This window comes from Perca fluviatilis, chromosome 5 (genome assembly GCF_010015445.1).
Source record: "Perca fluviatilis chromosome 5, GENO_Pfluv_1.0, whole genome shotgun sequence".
NCBI lineage: Eukaryota > Metazoa > Chordata > Actinopteri > Perciformes > Percidae > Perca > Perca fluviatilis.
Genome location: NC_053116.1, coordinates 3,667,757 through 3,686,974, shown reverse-complemented (window position 1 = coordinate 3,686,974; position 19,218 = coordinate 3,667,757). Strand labels below are relative to the sequence as shown.

Here is a 19,218-nt window from a genome sequence, read left to right as displayed (position 1 = left end):
TGATACAGCAAATGAAGAAAACTGACCTTGAAATGGCATTGTTGGACCGTCAAATTAAAAAGACACAACTTAGAGGTGGGTGCATGGTCACAGGTGACTTGTGTTAGTTATTGGAACAATATATAAAAAAACCTAACTGTTGCTTTTGTGTTTTTAGGAAATAAAGAAGACAAAATAAAATTTGAATCATTTGTCTTTATTTGGGTGGTGCTTGTGTTTTAGTTGATGAAGTGATTCCTACATATAATGTCCCTGACTGCTCTTCCATCCTGGACATCTGCAGGGTGGATGGGGTCCTCATCAGGGTCCTCTACATGTAGGGCAGGGCGTTGCTCTCCCATAATTGTGGCAATATTATAGAGAACAACACATGCCACAATAATGTCACAGGCCCTCTCAGGGGTTACCCTGAGGTGGTGTAGGCACTGGAAACGAGCTTTCAGCAGGCCTATCGTCATCTCCACCCGGGCTCTAGTACTGCAGTGGGCCACATTGAAGTTTCGTTGGGGGCCTGGCTCCGGGTCAGGGTAAGGGGTGAGCAGAGTGGGCTGGCATGGGTAACCCCTGTCACCCAGCAGAAGGCCTTCAAACTCTCCTGTAATGCATAGTGTATACATTGAGTGTATTTAAGGAGGGAGACAGGTGAATAATACTGTACAAAGCTTTAGGCTGCTTACCATGTTCCAGTCTGTTGCTTAGGTCACACTCACGATATATCCGTGAGTCATGCACAGACCCAGGCCATTTGGCCTCCACGTTGGTTATTAGATATGCAGCATCACATATGATCTTGACAGTGCAGAGCATGACAGATGTTACTTGCAGTAGCCTATTGTGATGCAGTTTGATACATTTTGGGACAGTGGTCAATTTACCTGCACATTAATGCTGTGAATGGACTTCCTATTCACATAGTCCGCTTCATTTACTGAAGGTGCAGTAATCTGAATGTGTGTGCCATCAATGCAGCCAATCACATTGGGAAATCCTAAAAGGAATTTGAATTACTTATACCATTCTGATCTTGCAGCACCATGTCATTATCCAAATTATAATTAATAATTTGTCATTGTAAGAGTTTTACATTATTCACCTGCAATCCTGTGGAACTCTTCTTTAATGGCTCTCACTGGTTTGTGTCCAGGGAACACAACACATTTAAAAAACGTTTCAGAGCGAGGCACACTTTTCTGACGGCTCTGCATACAGTGGCTTTACCAAGATGCTCCGCGTCACCAATGTTGTAAAGAAAACTGCCATTTGCAAAAAAACGTAATGCAACACAAAGAATCTGCTCGGATGTAAGAGCATGTCCAAGATGAGTGACGTTAGTGATATGTGGACGGATAAGGTTATGCACATATCTGATAGACTGTGAAGAGAAACTATACCGCTCAAATAGGTAGTTATCTGGAAACGAAAATACATCTAGTCGGGGCCTCAATATCCTCTCCCGACGAATGTTTAACTCCCTGCGAAGTAATAAAGCTTCTTCATCAATCGGATCGTCGACAAAAGGACATGCCATGTTTTAGAAAAAAACTTTAGTCTCTAACGTTAAATGACGTAATGAAACAATCCTATTTTAATCATGCAGATGACAAAAACTGCGCTAAAATGCACCTGATCCAGACTGAATGAATGAATGAGGAAATGAATGCGCGCTGCGTCAGAGGGAGGAGACTGAGAGAAACTCAAGGTTTCTTGACGAAAACCTGCTCCCGACCAGGTTAGGTTCACAGACTCAGTTACCATAGTAACTGACTCTGAGGTTAAGTTACCTCTCTTTCTGGAACGGAAAACTCAGTTTCCCTCATCTCAGGGTTAACCAACTCAGAGTTTTCACTAAACCTGCTTTCTGGAACGGGCCTCTGAAAGACACTTAGACAAGCAGTGAGAGGAAGAACTTTTAATACGCCTACCTCTCCTGTCAACCACAGGTGGGGTCGTAGTGACCGTAGCTCAGTGTGGTGGATGAAGATGCTCCGACCGTTCACTTGTGATGGCAGTACTGCAACAATCATCTCGGTTGCCCTCTTTTTCCACAGCAAGGTTAACTGAAAGTAAGGATTAACATTGAAAGCCATGCAGCAATTAAGGTGTATGATCTATGATTTAAGTCTATGATGTCAAATGTGAGCTGCTATAAAACTCCAGTAATTCTATTGCATCCTCATTGTCTCTACCCAGTGCAATGAGGAGGAAAAATAACCTACTCATCTATTTTATGTCCTTTATCTTACACTGTCATTTATAAAACTTTACATTACTTACATGTGCATCTTCAACCTGTTGATTCTGCTCAACTTTCATTTTCTTCTTGGTCTTGGGGTTTGGAAGATGTCTTGGAGGATTGAAATATTTGGATTTGGGCTTTGAGCTGCCAGAAGAGGTGTCCCCTCTTACACCACTGCTCTTCTGGGTCATCTTCTGGCTTAACAGAGCTTTGAAGGTTTCTATCCAGTATTTCAATTGGCAGGCTATGTTGAATTATATGTTCAACATACCTTCCCTTTACTGAGGCAAACATTTTTGAAACAAACTCTGCAGGTCTAAAGTATTTCTTTTTACACAAGATGTTGTGTTTCACCAACCCAAACCATAGTTCAACATGGCAGTTGGTTTCCCGCGTTTTGCATGTTCCTCTTGTGACAGATCCTTGAAAATGCCTTGACAGATCACCTAGTACACCACTCCACAAGGGAAAGATCCCCATGTATGTCTTAAGCAAGACATTTTATCCCTGGGCAGTGGTATTGGTTGTTTTTGTCTGCTGTGTCATCAGACAGGACATCACATGTGGCTTGCTCCCTTCTTAGTTCAAAAGCCTAAGTGAATGGGGACCTTGCAAGAATACCCTTTGGTAGGGTCACTGGAATCACTGGTCCTGCTCCCCTCTTGTGTTTCTTCAATATCCATGTCTCGACTCTTTGAAATGCAGTTATCCAGGTACCTTGCACTGATGTTGACTGAGTCTGTGAGCTGTTCTGCATCAAATAGCACACACAGCAGGTATGCAAAACTGTATGTTGTATACTCCTTTATACTTCTGTCAATGGTTGTTCTCCCAAAGGCCTGGGAGACTGCCTTTAGTATGTGTGCCGAACACAAATGGAGCGCCGTGAAATTTGGAGTTTCTTCGTTTTGTCCCGACAAAATCTCGAATGCTCTGCAAAGGTATGCAGAGACATCCTCTTGGTTAAAAGAGATGAGCACACTGTTCATCAATGCCCAGATGTAATCCGTTTCTATTTGTGCAATGTTTACCCTGGTAGTGTGGGACAGCCTCCTCTTGAACTCCATAAGCCAGTGGGATAGAGATGGAACACTGTGGCAGTGACTTGCAACACTTCTGATCTCGGAAGATATTTTTTTTAAGACATCCTTTGTTAGGGTTCTGGTTATATTATTTATATTATATTATATCATGATCTCTTCCACAGGTGTGTTTTTCAACAATTCATAATAGCAGTTGCTCACAACACTTTTTACTGCTTTTGCGATTTTTCCTCTCCGTAGGTATCTTGCAGGCCTACATTTTCTCTCTGACTGTAGGTGGCTAACTTCTCCAAACCGTATCACCATGACAGTAATATTTCTTGCCTTTGATTTTGGTGGTCCTTTCCTAGTGAAAGTATACACTGCCTCACAACCTTCAAATGTGCACTTAGCTGTGGCGCGGAGGTATGGCGAATTTTTTTTCCGGCTGTCACATCTTTGAATATTTTGATATTTAAAAGCTAATGTGCATGATGGGTTACTTTTTCTAAATTCCTTGTAAAATATGTCCGTCCATGGAGGTCTCAGTTTTCTTTGTCCTTTGTTTGGCTTTATTTTGTTCCAATTTTTTCTTGGTACCTTAAATTTGAAGTTTTTTGGTCCTACTATGAACGTCCTGTACGTGTCTTCTTTATCATTTTGTTTTGTGTGCTCTTCTCTCTTTCCTGTCTTTCTGTCCCCCATCTTTGTTTCCTTCCCACTTATTTCTGAACCTTTTTCGGCTTCACTGTCATCCTCTGTCTCAGACATTTTTTTTGTACTTTCAGTTACATCATCCAGTAAACTTTCTTCTTTTTCGTCTTTTTCCCTTGGTACAGACCTTTGTGTGGATGTATTGGACAGTTCACTCCCTTCAGTTGTGCTATCACTGTCTTCAGTAGACTCAACAGCTGTTTGTACTTTTCTCTTGCTTTTCTTTGTCCCTGAATTTTGTTCATCTTCACTGTCACTTTCCCTGTATCCTTCAACTGTTGGTGGTGGCTGTGTTGTCCCTTGATGTCTGAACATTGACGTCTGTATTACCTGTCTCTCTCTCATTGTCTTCTCTCCCTTAATATGATGATATCCAAACAGAAATTCAAAGTAATGTTATTCATAAATATTAAAAGTTTCAATGTCATTTATATTAAAAATATAATTAAACAATGTTATTTTTAATGCTGTCAGTTAAATGCGTTATTAACGGCGTTAACACAAACCCATTTTAACGGCGTACATTTTCTTATCTTGAGATTAACGTTCTTTTTGGCCTAGCAACCTTTGTAGTTTTTTCACATGCTGTTGCAATAACTAGTAATGTTAGAAAAACTACAACACCACACCGGATCTAGTTAGACCGGAAACAAGACAACAGGCACGCCACACACACTTGTTTGGGCTTGGAGACGGCCGTTACGTTTTGAGTGGATGGCGAGCACGAGATGCCGAAATGGATGCCAATAAGATTCTGAATGGAAAGTTTACTTTTAAAAAGTTGCCAAATGGTTCCATTGAGCAATGTCTGGAGCGCTACAAGGCAGAGCTCTCTTTTGGGGGGGGTGGTTTTTTGGTGGGGGGGGGGGGGGGGGGAAGGGGGGGGGGGAAGAAAAAAGGGGGGTTTTGGGGGGGGGAAAAAAAAGTTTTTTTTTTTTTTTTTTTTGGGGGGGTTTTGGAAAAAAGGGGGTTGTTGTTTGAAAATGTCAACAGGCTTGTCTGTTTTGATTAATTGGCTCAATTGCAAATGAACAATGAAAGGGAACTCCCTGCTGAGTTCAATGATACCTCACACAAGACTCTACGTCATACAGTTCATTAGCTGTGAAAGGGGGCGTGGTTTAAGCATAGGGGGCGGGCCAAACCATCACCAATGAAGAAGGAACGCTCTGCTGAGTTCATTGACACCTCACACAAGACTCTACCTTAAATGGTTCAGATGTTATGAAAAGGGAGCGTGGTTAAAGTATAGGGGGCGGCTCAGTATCACATGTAGACCATATATTAGAAGTTCCATGTAAATCGGATGATGTTTGTCATATAAGGCTGATTTCCTGTTGCCAGCGGAGGGCGCTATGACCATAATACTAAATTGGCCTGTAGATGTCCTCAGGCCTGGAACCTTGTTGATTGTGGGGAATTTCAAGGAGATATGACAATGTACACTGTAGTTACAGCTAATTTCTCGTTCATTGCTAAACAATCAAAATGGCCACCACACCACGCCCACACCGTTAGACGGAAAGTTTTTCTTTTAATACATTTTCATCTTTAAGGTCTTAAGATGGCAAAGGCCAAATTTGAAGTTGATCGGATGAAATCTCTAGGAGGAGTTCATTAAAGTATGACAAATCGCTGATATCACATGAATTTCGAACTTTCAATTCAAAATGGCGGACTTCCTGTTGTGTTTAGGGTATGGCTCCAATGAGCTTTTTTGTACGTCTTGACATGATATGTGTGATGATGTGTACAAACCTACTGAAGGGGCTGAATTTTTAAAAAACTTTGTAGGGGGCGCTAGCGAGCCATATTTGTGCGCCTATTCCCGAAACCCTTAAAATACGTACATTTTCACCACACTTGATGTGACCACCAATTTTGGTGAGTTTTTTAGTTCCTCAAAAGGGCAATCAATTTGCCGTAATAATAATAATAATTACTTCAGGTTCAATAGGGCCTTTGCCGCTGTCGGCGCTCGGGCCCTAAAAGTAAAATGCCCTGTTACTTTTGTTATGTGCCACTCTTACGTCTATGTTACAGATTTGAAACAAATAAATTTTTTACCCCACAATCTGGGGCAATCTTAGACCCAGTGGCAGTGGGATAGCGTATCGCTAACGTTAGACCCAGGGTCAGCGGACCGCTAAGGTCGGACAGACCGCTTAATCACAAAATGATGATGCGTGGCAAAAAAGCAGTATTACAGTTATGAGTATTTTTTTTCTGTGACATTGTATGATCTACAATTACTCATGAACATATCATCTGGGTGCCGTGTTTTGACGGAAGTTACGAGTAACTAGAGGAAATGCTCCGTGTCTGAAAATAAAATAACAGATTTCTCTGAGTTTGACATTTGGTGGAAACATTTGGGATAGTGTAAGAACACAACTCATAAAAATATATAAACTAGGTATGGTCGTTATTAGACATTTTAATGCAGAAATGTTACATATTGTATCTTTAAATGCTCTGGCAATTTGACAGTGCTACGAGGCTATACTGAAGCATCACCACCTGCACCTAGCTGTTAGCTACAGCAGCATCACGATAAGCCTCCCTTAAGAGACCTTTTTTTTTTTACGGTCTTGGACAGTTACAATTCTACAACAACATACATTTTAGTTGGGAGCCTACCTGTTTGCAACACTTCAGTGCGGACTCCTTGTCTGTCATGCTGCCAAATCACCCTCAACCACTTCTGAAAATTGTCTTTGTCCTTTTTAAACACAGCAAGTGTCACAGAAGAACACTGTTCTTTAGTGACATTCTCACCTAATCTGTGAGAAATGAAAGATTTAATAATGTTATCTCTTGCCTCTTGCCAGAGGTCTTTCCTTATTTTTTTTTGGCCACGTTTGAACCGTCCCATCATCAACTGCCATGTAGACAATTCAACTCCTCTCCCATGTGCTCTGACCTTTTCTTCATGTACATTTGGTCACTGTCATTCCAGCTCATGTTCGCCACCTACTGGTTGGAGGTTTGGAAGTTTTTTTTACACTGTAGGCCTACTTACACTTAGTCCTATAGTTATACTTATAGCAAACTTATATTTAGGGCCCGAGCACCGACAGCGGGAAAGGCCCTATTGAAACTCGCATTTTTGAGGGGCTTAACATACTCAAAAACTCACCAAAATTGTTGCATCAAGCTTGGTGAAAATTGACGTATTTTAAGGGTTTCGGGAATGCCCTACAAAACTTAAAAAATGTAGCCCCTGCAGTATGTTTAACGTAGACTTCCGAAACTTAGTACAAATATGAAGCATGTCAAGATATATAAAAAAAACGCAGCGGGCCTGGGTTCAACTCCGACCTGCGGCCCTTTGCTGCATGTCATGCCCAGGGTGTGAACTACGGGGGAGCTCGGCTCCCCTTAATAAGACATGGGCTCCCCTGAAAACGTGATTTGTGAAATTTTGTGGGGTCTCTAAAAATATTGACAATGTGTCATTTTGATGTGCAAATTCAGTTTTGTGTAATGTGATCATCGTGGATTATTATGTGTAAAACTGCAAAAATATCATTCATCCATGTCGGCGATTTGAACCTAATTCACTTCAATAAAGATAACTACATGCTATTCTTGTTATGAGCATCAAGGCACGCCGGCGCTGCGGTGCAAATTCAACTCATGTTTAGTAGGCTACATGTTAACTCAAAGACTCGCAGAAAAAATATAAACGTTGGAGGCCATTAATTGGCGCGCAAAATCCTTGAAATCCTTTCTGCAGTAAGCCTCATATAGCCATGGCAAAAAGAAAACAAGGCAGTTTAATTAATTTTGATTTTACTAAGAAATTGTGTAGCGATGACGTTAATAGCACGACTAATTCACCTGCTGCAAGCCCTGTTAGACACCTCCCGCCGGGGTGACAACACAAGAATAAGCTGAAGAAATAATGTCCTCTCTGGCTGAAGATGATCCTAACCCTCTTGCTCCTCTCTCTCCTGTTAAATTGGAACAGCCAGCAGTGGAGAGACTGGAAGAGCCCATATACATGGCTGTTTGTTAAGGATGGAAGCTTGGGGTGCGTTGCTAAGGTCTAACTGAACGGAGGAGTTCTGGTATTCTTCGGTAGCCTGAGTAACTTTAACCGTTGTTCATGTGAAATCTCTAAGACAGCCTGAAGCTTTGTTTATAGACTATTTGTGGCTGGCTGTTTGCTATTTGACCTATCTACTCCTGTCGATAAAGTATGATAGGGTAAATCCTGTAGTGCATACACTTGTAGCTGTTATGTATCTTTGTAAGTCATTGTAAGTCGCAGTTTAATGACCCCCCACCCGCGTGGAAAAAAAGTGGGCTCCCCCGAAGGCCATGGTATAGTTCGAAAAACACTGGTCATGCCCCCCTCTCTCTTCCCTTTCATGTCTTTAGCTGTCCTGTCAATTAAAGCCCTAAAATAACCCCAAAAAATTATCTTTAAAAAAAAGAAAGATGAAAAGTTATTAAAAGAAAAACTTTTCGTCATAGGGCATGGCGCCCATTTGGTGCATTTCACCATCGAAACAGTAAGTTTGTACTGTGTATCTCTCCTCCTAGAGATTTCATGCAATGGACTTCAAACTTGGTCTGTACCATCTCAACTACTTAAAGATGAAAATGTATTAAAAAAAACTTTCGTCCAACGGTGTGGGTGTGGAGTGGCGGCCATTTTGAGCATTTATTGATGAACAAAGAAGTTGCTGTAATTTTAGTGTACATTGTCATATCTGTCTTATTAGTACCACATAGCAGAAGAGGTCTGCATTGGTCTGAGGTGTTTGGGTCCGATAACTTGGACGCTATTGAGCAAAACGCCATTTTCCATAGGAAATGAATGGGATTCTTAAAAAAACATAAATTAAAATATTAGGTGCAAAATATTAATTCATGGTGCAGTGTGTCTTAGTAGTACCACATTGCAGAACAGGTCTGCTTTGGTCTGGGGTCTTTGGGTCCCATAACTTGGACGCTATTGAGCAAAAAGCCATTTTCCATAGGAAATGAATGGGGTTGTTGAAAGAATTCATAAAAAATAGTAGGTGCAAAATATTAATTTATAGTGAGGTGTGTCTTATTAGTACCACATAGCAGAACAGGTCTGCATTGGTCTGGGATATTTGGGTCCCATAACTTGGACGCTATTGAGCAAAAAGCCATTTTCCATAGGAAATGAATGGGGTTGTTAAAACAATTCATAAAAAATAGTAGGTGCAAAATATTAATTTATAGTGAGTTCTGTCTCATTACTACCACATAGCAGAACAGCTCTGCATTGGTCTGGGGTGTTTGGGTCCCATAACTCGGACACTTTTGAGCAAAAAGCTGTTTTCCATAGGAAATGAATGGGGTTGTTAAAACAATTCATAAAAAATAGTAGGTGCAAAATATAAATTTATAGTGAGGTGTGTCTCATTAGTACCACATTGCAGAACAGGTCTGCATTGGTCTGGGGTGTTTAGAACATCTGATATACAAGCTATCGGAAATAAAAATAAATGAAGTTCAGAACGTAATTTATTGACGGTCCCTAGGTAAAAACCAAGCAGTTAGGAGCAAATGGGTGTCCTATTGTTTTCTTTCAAGACTAAGTGAAAGCACAGCAGGAACTGCTGATGAACCTGAAATGAATATCCGAATATCTGTCGAATATCCAACATCAAACTAACTTCACCACGGTGGGAAACTGGAGGCAGCGCACACTGAAAATAATGACTTTGTGGTATGGTAAAATCTATTAAATTAATTCATGTAATACATATTATACATTGTAAAATCAAGATTAAGTGGGAACTAGAATATCTTAAAGTGCCCATATTAAAAAAAAAACACTTTTTCTGGGATTTGGGGTGTTCTTTTGTGTCTCTGGTGCTTCCACACGCATACAAACTTTGAAAAAAAATCCATCCATGCTGTTTAGAGTGAGATACGGTTTCTGAATGTGTCCTGCCTTCAGTCTCCGGGCTGTTCAAAATCGGCAGGGCTTTTGACGTCACAAGCCGAAATGAGCTGGCTAACCGCAATCGTTAGCATTCTAGCGTTAGCGTTAGCATGCTAACGCTAATGCTAGCATGCTACCTCATTCTCAATAGCAAAGCACTGCTACAAACAGTGACATATATAAAATGGACTAACAGAGCCCGTGTCTCTGGACGGAGACCAGTGAAGGATATTAGAAGCACTTTTCCGGTGATCACTAGCTTTACTGAGCAGCCTCCAACTGAGAGAGACAACATAAATGTGACGTGAGCAACCTGTCTGAAAGTTGGAAGTCTTCTGGAAGCTGTGCCAAGAGAAATCTCAATCATTCCCAATCTTACAGAGACGGAGAGCGTAGGTATATGTAAGGAGATAACATTATTTGATTATTGCGTAGACGTTATGGTTCAAAATTAACTGAACGGGAGTTTTAATCACAATAACATTAAAGCGCCGCCATAATCCACTTCCATAAAGTTGAGATTGGTGGTTAGTCAAAAGTAAAGGAGCCGCGTTCTTGTAGAAAAAGTCACCCAGTCTGGTTAACTTCAGAGTAATTTAATGTTAGCTGGCCGTGATTAAGCTCAAACTGTCATGTTACGTTCTGTAAGGAAATCAATGTAACGTGCTGGCTGCCTGTGTGTGTGTCCTCTAATGTTAGCCTTATTTAAAAGCGTCTAGTCGTTTTTATATCCACTGAAAATTTCGCAGCAAGTAATTTATCAAAGCTAGTCTGCACCAAAGAAGGAAAGTTTGGAAAAATGTAGTATCAGATGGCAGGTGAACTTGGATACCAATTAAACATTGATGTGTAGCAGCAAGTGCCTGTATGATGTCAGCCATTTTATTTTAGTGAACTAACGGTATAAAGGTCTGGTCACCTTTTTAATGAAAATGAAATGCAATGTTAGACCAGAACCTTTCGAGGCTAAAGTGAGGGAGGAGTTGGGCTAATGGTTAGCCCAAAGATAGCATCAGTAGCTTCAGCCCTGTGCATCTCGGTCTAGGAGCTGAAGCAGGAACGGTTAACTTTGAATGCGATGTGCGGCAAGCCCCTCCGCCTCACTGCCATGCCAATTGTCAGGTGCAAACTTGTCACAAACCATTGTTGTATTAAAAGGCATTAAACACTATTTAAATGAGAACTCAATTCAACAATTTGTTTCTCTCAACAGGTAATAGAACAGTACAGCAGTGCGTTGTAATATCAGTGACTGGTCTGACGTGGCAATATTAGTCTCATACAGGCAAGTAGAAATATTTGCAAGAATACTATAATACTGCTGCTCATACTTTTCCCTGTTCTTTATTGTGTAATGTAATATAGAATTATAAATACATTTTGCATTAGCTTTTAGAGTATTATTTTAACATCACAAATTGTGTCTGTTCTTTTACAGGGTGACTTTGTTCTCAGAAGGAACCAATACAGTGGACAACTGAGGTCTAGGGAGAAAGAGGGATTGATGCGTTTCAACGCAGCTGTCATCAGGGAGAAACAGTAGGCCTCCTATGTTATGAGATGGTCTTGTAAAATTTTCAGTTTCAGGTCATCAAAACATTTAGACCTCTTAAAACATTATAGATTGAAACATCTACACACTTACTGATAAAAAGGCGGTTCTCTTTGGTAGGGGGGCATGAACAAATCCAATAGACATCAAGGAAGAAACCAATGCACTCGTCTTTTACGAAAAATATATATAAAATGCCTTTTATGCATCTGGCACATGAAGTATAAGAATAAGATAAAAACAACTTCAACAGCATCCAGCCTTCTTCAGGAAGTTAAACTCTTACCAAGGTTTAACATTTTACAGACGATCTTTTGGAAGCCATGCATCTCCCCACTGCTGTAGCTCTCGTAAAGTGTCCAGCACATCAAAAAAAAAGACTCCCTTGTGGCCAGGGGCAATAATGCAGCTGACGAAGTTGCCACGCGGGCAGCTACAGCTACCATGATAGGGCCTGTATTGGTTGGCCAAGATATAGCGCCCCTTATGACACTGCCTTCTCTCATCAAAGCACAGGACCAGGCCAGCTCCCAAGAAAAAACGATATGGTCGAAACGGGGGGCAATCAAAATCACTACACCTGTTCCTCAAAACTGACTATGGCAAAGCTGCCAGGGACATTTTGTGTTACCAACCTCACTCCTGCAGTTTGCCGTCAGAAATGAAACATGTACTAAAACAACCACGCATTTCACTCCAGATGAAATGCTCATGGGACGTCCCATGCCTGTCCCCTTTTTCAGAGGAGGAAATTCATCACTTCACAGATGATGAACAGAACCGACTCCCTGGACCTTCTATGGACCAAGGGCTCAAAGTGGTACCACAAGGTCAACTATGCATCCTACCTGAACCCGGTCCCGATGATCACAGAACCAGCCCCGCAGCAGTCAGCAGGGACAGGCTAACACAACCTCCCATTCCCAGCTCCAACAGGACTGACTCTACAGCGACCAGCAGTAGCAGAACCAGCTCCAAAACTGAGGCCTGTGATGTGTGCCTTTGTGGTAAAAACTATCACTAGTGTGCCACACAATGCGCAAGCACTACTGAGCACTCATTGGAATGGACAGGGCTTCTCGCCAAACTCTGTATCCATTACTAATAATAATAATAATAATAATAATTCATTACATTTATATAGCGCTTTATCATAGACACTCAAAGTTCTTTGGGGGGGGGGGGGACTACTCTCTACCACCACCAATGCTTAGCAACCACCTGGGTGATGCACGGCAGCCTGTGACAACAGGATGCGTTTTCAACTCAGACACTGTGAAGAAACCGTTTAAATTAAAAGTTTGTACTGTCACGTGTCTTGATCCTGCTGCTGAAGTCCCGTTGGAATTCAGTCGTTGCTGGAAATGGTAAAACGCGAACCATTTATTTTCCACGGTAGATCAACACACGTTATTCTTACTCCAAGCTTCTTCCCTTGTGAACGCCTCCGATCTTCACTCTTCACACACTACACTCCGATCTGCACACTATTGTTTACCGACGGGAGAGAAAGCAGAAGCAAAGATGCCGGTCGGGCAGGCCGAGCTAGCTACCGGCAGGATCGAGACAGGTCACAGTACAAACTTTGAATTTAAACAGTTTCTTCACAATGTCTGAGTTGAAAATGCATCTTTTTGTCACGTAAAGGCCTTGTTCATGTTGCACAGACATTTTAATTGCATTTGTGTCTGTTAAGAGGCACAAATGCACTCTTTATAAGATGCCCCGACAATAGGGTGACAGTCCCTGTTTTCGGTGACCTGTCCCCGACTGACAGACCCGAAATTGGAACGAAATAGTCGTGCACTCTACACGCACAGGCTCAAGACAGCCAGAGCAAGCCTCAGAATGCCCATTTTACAATGCTAAAATTACTGTTTGTTTACATGGAGTCTGGTGGGTTTAGCGAACGCAATTTCGCAGACTTTTTATGTTTTAAAAAAGGATCTTACTCTTTTACAGAAAGATCAACCTCCTTAGAAATCCTTTCCATAATGTTGTCAGACACTTAGAATATTAATCTGAGCCTGTCAGTGGCAAAATGAGCACTTTTATGAACATAAATAATAGCTGGACAATTGATGTCCTCTTAACTTCCATTGTAGCTTGTTTCACTGTTGATGACTGCAGCGTTCTCGTTTAATACTGGACCAATGTCAAAGGAAAATATTTCCTCAATACTTTTAATTGTATCTAATACTTAATGAATGAGCTGTTGCAGAAACAAGCCCAGCGTGAAGCAATAAAGCAAAAGCTGTCAGATAAATGTAGTGCAGTAAAGATCAACTGATCAACTGTCAGTTAAACGCGTTATTAACGGCGTTAACGCAAACCCATTTTAACGGCGTCAATTTTTTTATTACGAGATTAACATTCTTTTTGGCCTAGTGAACTTTGTAGTTTTTTTCACATGCTGTTGCAACAACTAGTAACGTTATAAAAACTACAACACCACACCGGATCTAGCTAGACCGGAAACAAAACAACAGGCACGCCGCATACACTTGTTTGGGCTTGCAAGCCGGCCAAAGAGTAGTAGGCTAACATTACGTTTTGAGTAGATGGTGAGTGCAAAACGCCGAAATGGATGCCAATAACATTCCGAATGGAAAGTTTACTTTTAAAAAGTTGTCGAGGGGGACAGTAGTTTCACGCATACACAGCCTGTACTCCACGGAGAAAGCAGCCGAACTGAAACTGCTGCAAAGTGCAAACGCTGTCTCATTAACCGGTGATCACTGGACGTCAGTGAGTAATCAAAATTATTTAGGAGTTACTGCACACTATATTGACTATGTATATCAGCATACGGTTTTAAGACTGTGTTTTTTGTATCGGTTTTTTGACTGTTTTTGTCATTTGGGACATTGTCCACCCCCTTTTCTGTCCAGGACAATTGTTACATTCCTTATTAGAAAAATGTAAAGGTTATAAATGTCCTGCTGTGGCATCTGGTTTTGGACCATTTTGTTTGTACTTTATAAGCAAAGTGTTACATTTCAGTTAGGTTAGGTACTTGGAGGAATTGTGCAATAATGACAGATTCACACATTTTTCTTTTGTTTACAGTAAATAAATAAACAATTACAAATCTTAAAGTCAAGTTCATAAAGTAACTTTTTCATTCCGGTATTGGCTGAAACCACTACTTTTAAACAAGAAAAATCACTCATGATTGGTTGGCAGATCACATGCCAACCAATCACTATTGGTCACCCTGTGTCATTATATATCCCCTTCAGACCCTGTGTCCATTGGAATGGTCATGACATATTTTTGTCTCTAAACCAATAAATACTCTGTAATTGAATGATGTCAGCAATGCTGGTTACTGATTGGACCTTGATTATCCAATCAAAATCATGTTTTGACTTTGAGCACGTTCTGAGAGAGTGACAGACATCGGACAAGACAAGTGTTACATATGCCTCTTTTGTGTCTTGATTGCTCCTCCCTCTCTACCTGTTGCACACCTGAGAGTAATCAGTGCTCAGGTAGAGTGGGGGAGGTGATAAGAAGGCAGAGAGTGGAGAGCACATGGCAGAGCACACTGGCAGCACACCAGTGAGGAGTTGTCTCCTCATCTTCCTTTTTCTCCACAAGCAGGTCTGTTCTTTTCCCAACCTCCATGCACATTTAGGTGCTGGAGTTTTGTTGTTTTAGTTTATTGTTTTAGTTTGGGCTGGAGATTACCGGTAGTTCAGTTATTCGTTCTTTTTGTTTGTTCTAGGATTAGTTTACCCTTTTTAGTTAGTTTAGGGGGAGACGCGGGGAGCGACGGCCCACTGCGAGGTTGGTCCAGCGTCTTCCCATCTTTTGTTCTTTTTGGCCGGGGTCTCCAGTCCCTTTTGTTTCTTTTTGGTTTGTTACTTTTGGGAGTCTGCATTATTTAATAAAGCTTGTTGGATTATTGTTAACATGGTGTTTGGCATCCTTCTTTTCATATATGTTGCATCCTCCATTCCCTTTTGAGCCTTTGTTTGTTCCTTTTAATGGAGGCCGTAACATATTTGGGGGCTCGTCCGGGATGCGATTTTTTCGCATGAATGGTATTTGTAGGCTTTGTGGTGTGGTGGAGCGTTGATGGCTTTTGTTTTTTGCCTCAGCGTGTAACTGTGCATTTTTTATTTTTGCCGCAGTTACTTGCGTCGGTAAACTGTATCATAGTTTTTCCTCTCTTTGTGTTAATTGAAGCGTGGTTTGACACTGAGGAAGTTACTGCGATACTTTGTGTTTGCCGTGTTTTTCACATTGCCTACCTTTTTTTTTGTGTGCCGTGTTGCTGATTCTTGCACACGTTTGGATGCCATTGATTTTGGTGCTGCTGCGCTTTGAGTTTTGTGTGTGTGACAATGCTTTCGGCGGTATGTTTTACCAGCCCGTTTTTTTCTCTGACTTGGTAAGGAGGTTTTTTTGTTGTAACGAGGTTTGTTGCCTTGACACAACGTTGGTGTTTTACATGTTGATGACTTTGTAGCACAACCCAGCTTTGATAAGTTACATCCTTGTACAAAGGAGGATTTGGTTTGTTGTTGCCGATTATTTTGGTATCGTTGTGACTAAACAGGCGAAAAAGAATGTGCTAAAGTCCGAGTTGGTGGCTGCTTTGATTGTTAAAGGGGTGTTGCCTTCTGACACTGGTGTTGCCACCATGAGTTCTCCTTCAAGGAAAGATGATGCGGAGGTACATCTCTGTCTGAAGGAGGTAGAACTTGAAATGCGTCGCTTGGCTGTAAAGGAGAAGGAGCTTGATTATGAGCTGCAATCCCGTAAAATTGAGGTTGACAGACAGGTGCGTTTGAAGGAGCTTGACATGCAGGAGAGATCTTCCCCCTCCTCATCCATGGTGCCACATGAATTTGATATTAATAAGTGTATTCGTTTGGTTCCTCCCTTTGGTGGAATGGATGTGGACAAGTACTTCATTTTGTTTGAGCGTGTCGCAAACACTTTAAAGTGGCCCAGGCATGTTTGGCCACTGCTTTTGCAGTGTGTGTTCACTGGCAAGGCTCAAGACGCCTATGCATCTTTGTCACCGGAGTTGAGTCTAGATTATGCCAAAGTCAAAGCAGCTGTGCTGAGGGCATATGAACTGGTGCCCGAGGCATATCGCCAAAAGTTTCGGCGGTTTAAAAAAACTGATAGCCAAACTTATGTTGAGTTTGGCCGTGACAAGGAAGTTATGTTTGACCGTTGGTGCCAGTCTCAGAATGTCACTGATTTTGCTGGGCTGCGTGATCTGTTATTGCTGGAAGATTTTAAGAATTGTTTGCCAGATAAGATTTCTACTTATATTAATGAACAGAAGGTACGTAAGGTCTCTGATGCCGCTGTTCTAGCTGATGAGTACCTTCTTTTACACAGAGACACCTTTGTGAAACCTCACTTGTCTTTTGATCGTGGTGTTCCTGCAGCCAAACCTTATGCTCTCCCTGTAAGGTCGAACTTTCGGGGCGAGATTAGGGCTGACCGTAGGGAAGTTGTGGACGCTAAAGACAGACCAGTCTGTTTTTATTGTAAAAAGAGTGGCCACACCATAAGTCACTGTTTTGCCTTGAATAAACGGAATGGATCTCCAAAGGCAGTAAATCTGATGAAAACAGCACTTTTGCCAGAACAACAGTTTTTGCCTATAAAACCCATTTCAGTTAAACCTGATCTCGACGTGTATGCTCCCTTTATAATGAAGGGTTTTGTATCGTTGTCAGAGGGGGACCCCAAAGTTCCTGTTACCATCCTGAGGGATAGTGCAGCCTCGCAGTCAGTCATTCTGGAAGGCGTGCTGCCATTTTCAGATAAATCTTCTGTCAATTCTGAAGCTCTGGTTCGAGGCTTTGGTATGCAGTTTGTGGGCGTGCCGTTGCATGCTATTCACCTTGACACTGAGTTGGTGAATGGGCGTGTAGTGGTAGGAGTGCGTCCTCAATTTCCTATTGAGGGGGTGGCCTTCATTTTGGGTAATGATTTGGCTGGGGGAAAAGTGTTATTGAATCCTGAAGTAACTGCTGTTCCCCTTTCTGAACACCCAGATGACCTGGAGCAGAGGTTCCCAGAGGTTTTTTCAGTTTGCGCTGTCACTCGTGCGATGTCTACGAGACAGAAGCAAGGGTTGCCTGGTGACGGGGGCGAGGTGGAGTTGGCGGACAGTTTCTTAGCTGACTCTGACATTCTAGCTTCTTTGTCAGCAGTCTCTTCTCCCGCTCCGTCTCTATCAGTACTCACTCCTGTGGCGTCTGCTTTTTCTTCTCCTGAGATGGAGCCTAGCTCTAAAGTATGCATGTCACGGGGGCAGCTGATGGTTGAACAAAAACATGATTTGTCATTAGCTTCTTGTTTTGATACTGTTGTTCCAGCGGATGAAGTTGAGAAAATGTCCACTGGTTACTTTTTGAAGGACTGGGTGCTCGTGCGTAAATGGATACCGCCGCATCTGTCCGCACAGGATGATTGGGGTGTGGTGACTCAAATTATAGTACCGAAGACTCACCGGTATGAAATTCTCAAACTTGCTCACGATAATCCGCTAGCGGGCCATTTAGGAGTGAATAAAACATATGATCGCGTTTTGCGGTGTTTCTTCTGGCCGGGATTGAAACGTGATGTGCAACAGTACTGTAAAACATGTCATTTCTGTCAGATATCGGGCAAACCAAATCAAACCATTCCGCCATTCCCGCTTTATCCAATTCCCGTCGTCACGGAACCATTTGAACGGGTGATTGTGGACTGCGTTGGTCCCTTGCCACGTACGAAATCAGGCAATAAGTTTCTTTTGACTATTATGTGTTCAGCAACTAGGTTTCCTGAAGCCATTCCATTGCGTAATATCACGACTAAGAACGTTGTGAAAGCACTGCTGAAGTTCTTTTCTGTGTTTGGGTTGCCTAGGATAATACAAACTGACCAGGGTTCCAATTTCATGTCAAGAATTTTTGCACAAGTAATGAAGCAGCTTGACGTCACTCATTGTTGCTCTAGCGCTTATCATCCAGAGAGTCAGGGGGCGATTGAACGATTTCATCAGACTTTGAAGTCTATGCTCCGCACTTACTGTCTTGAGTCCAGTAATGATTGGGATGAGGGTGTCCACCTCCTCCTTTTTGCTACCCGTGAGGTGGTTCAGGAGTCCTTGGGCTTTAGTCCAGCGGAGTTGGTGTTTGCACATACTGTGCGTGGCCCTCTTAAACTCTTGCAGGAGAAATGGTTGGGTAACGATACCTCACAAAACTTGTTTGATTTCGTCAGCAATTTTCGTTTTAAGCTTCACCGTGCTTGTGAATTGGCAAAACAGAACTTGCCCGTTGCGCAAACAAAAATGAAAAGGTGGTTTGATTCGGATGCTAAGAGTAGATCTTTCAGTCCAGGGGACAAGGTTTTGGTATTACTGCCCATTCCTGGTTCTGCCTTGCAGGCTCGATTCGGCGGCCCTTATGTAGTCCAACGTAAAGTGAGCGACCGGGACTATATAGTTGCCACTCCGGATCGTCGGCGGCAAAGTAGGCTGTGTCACATAAATATGTTGAAGCCATATCTGGACAGGAAAGCGGACACTCAGTCCTCTGTCAGTGCGGTCAAAGAGGTTGTGGCGCTGTCAAGCGCTGAAATGATTGATGAGGCCCCAGTTGTGGCGCTGTCCAGTGCTGAAATGATTGAGGCCCAGACAACTGTGGTCTTGTCCGGTGCTGATTCCGCTGTGGCCCCGACAGCTTTGACCATGTCTGATGGTGAGGATGTTGTTGGTCCATCCTGTGCCGTTGTTCAG

General features: G+C 42.2%; 1 pseudogene; it reads right to left on the bottom strand.

Moving 5' to 3' along the window:
- Positions 1–218: 218 nt before the first annotated feature.
- Positions 219–1,528, bottom strand: LOC120559350 (annotated as a pseudogene).
- Positions 1,529–19,218: the final 17,690 nt, after the last annotated feature.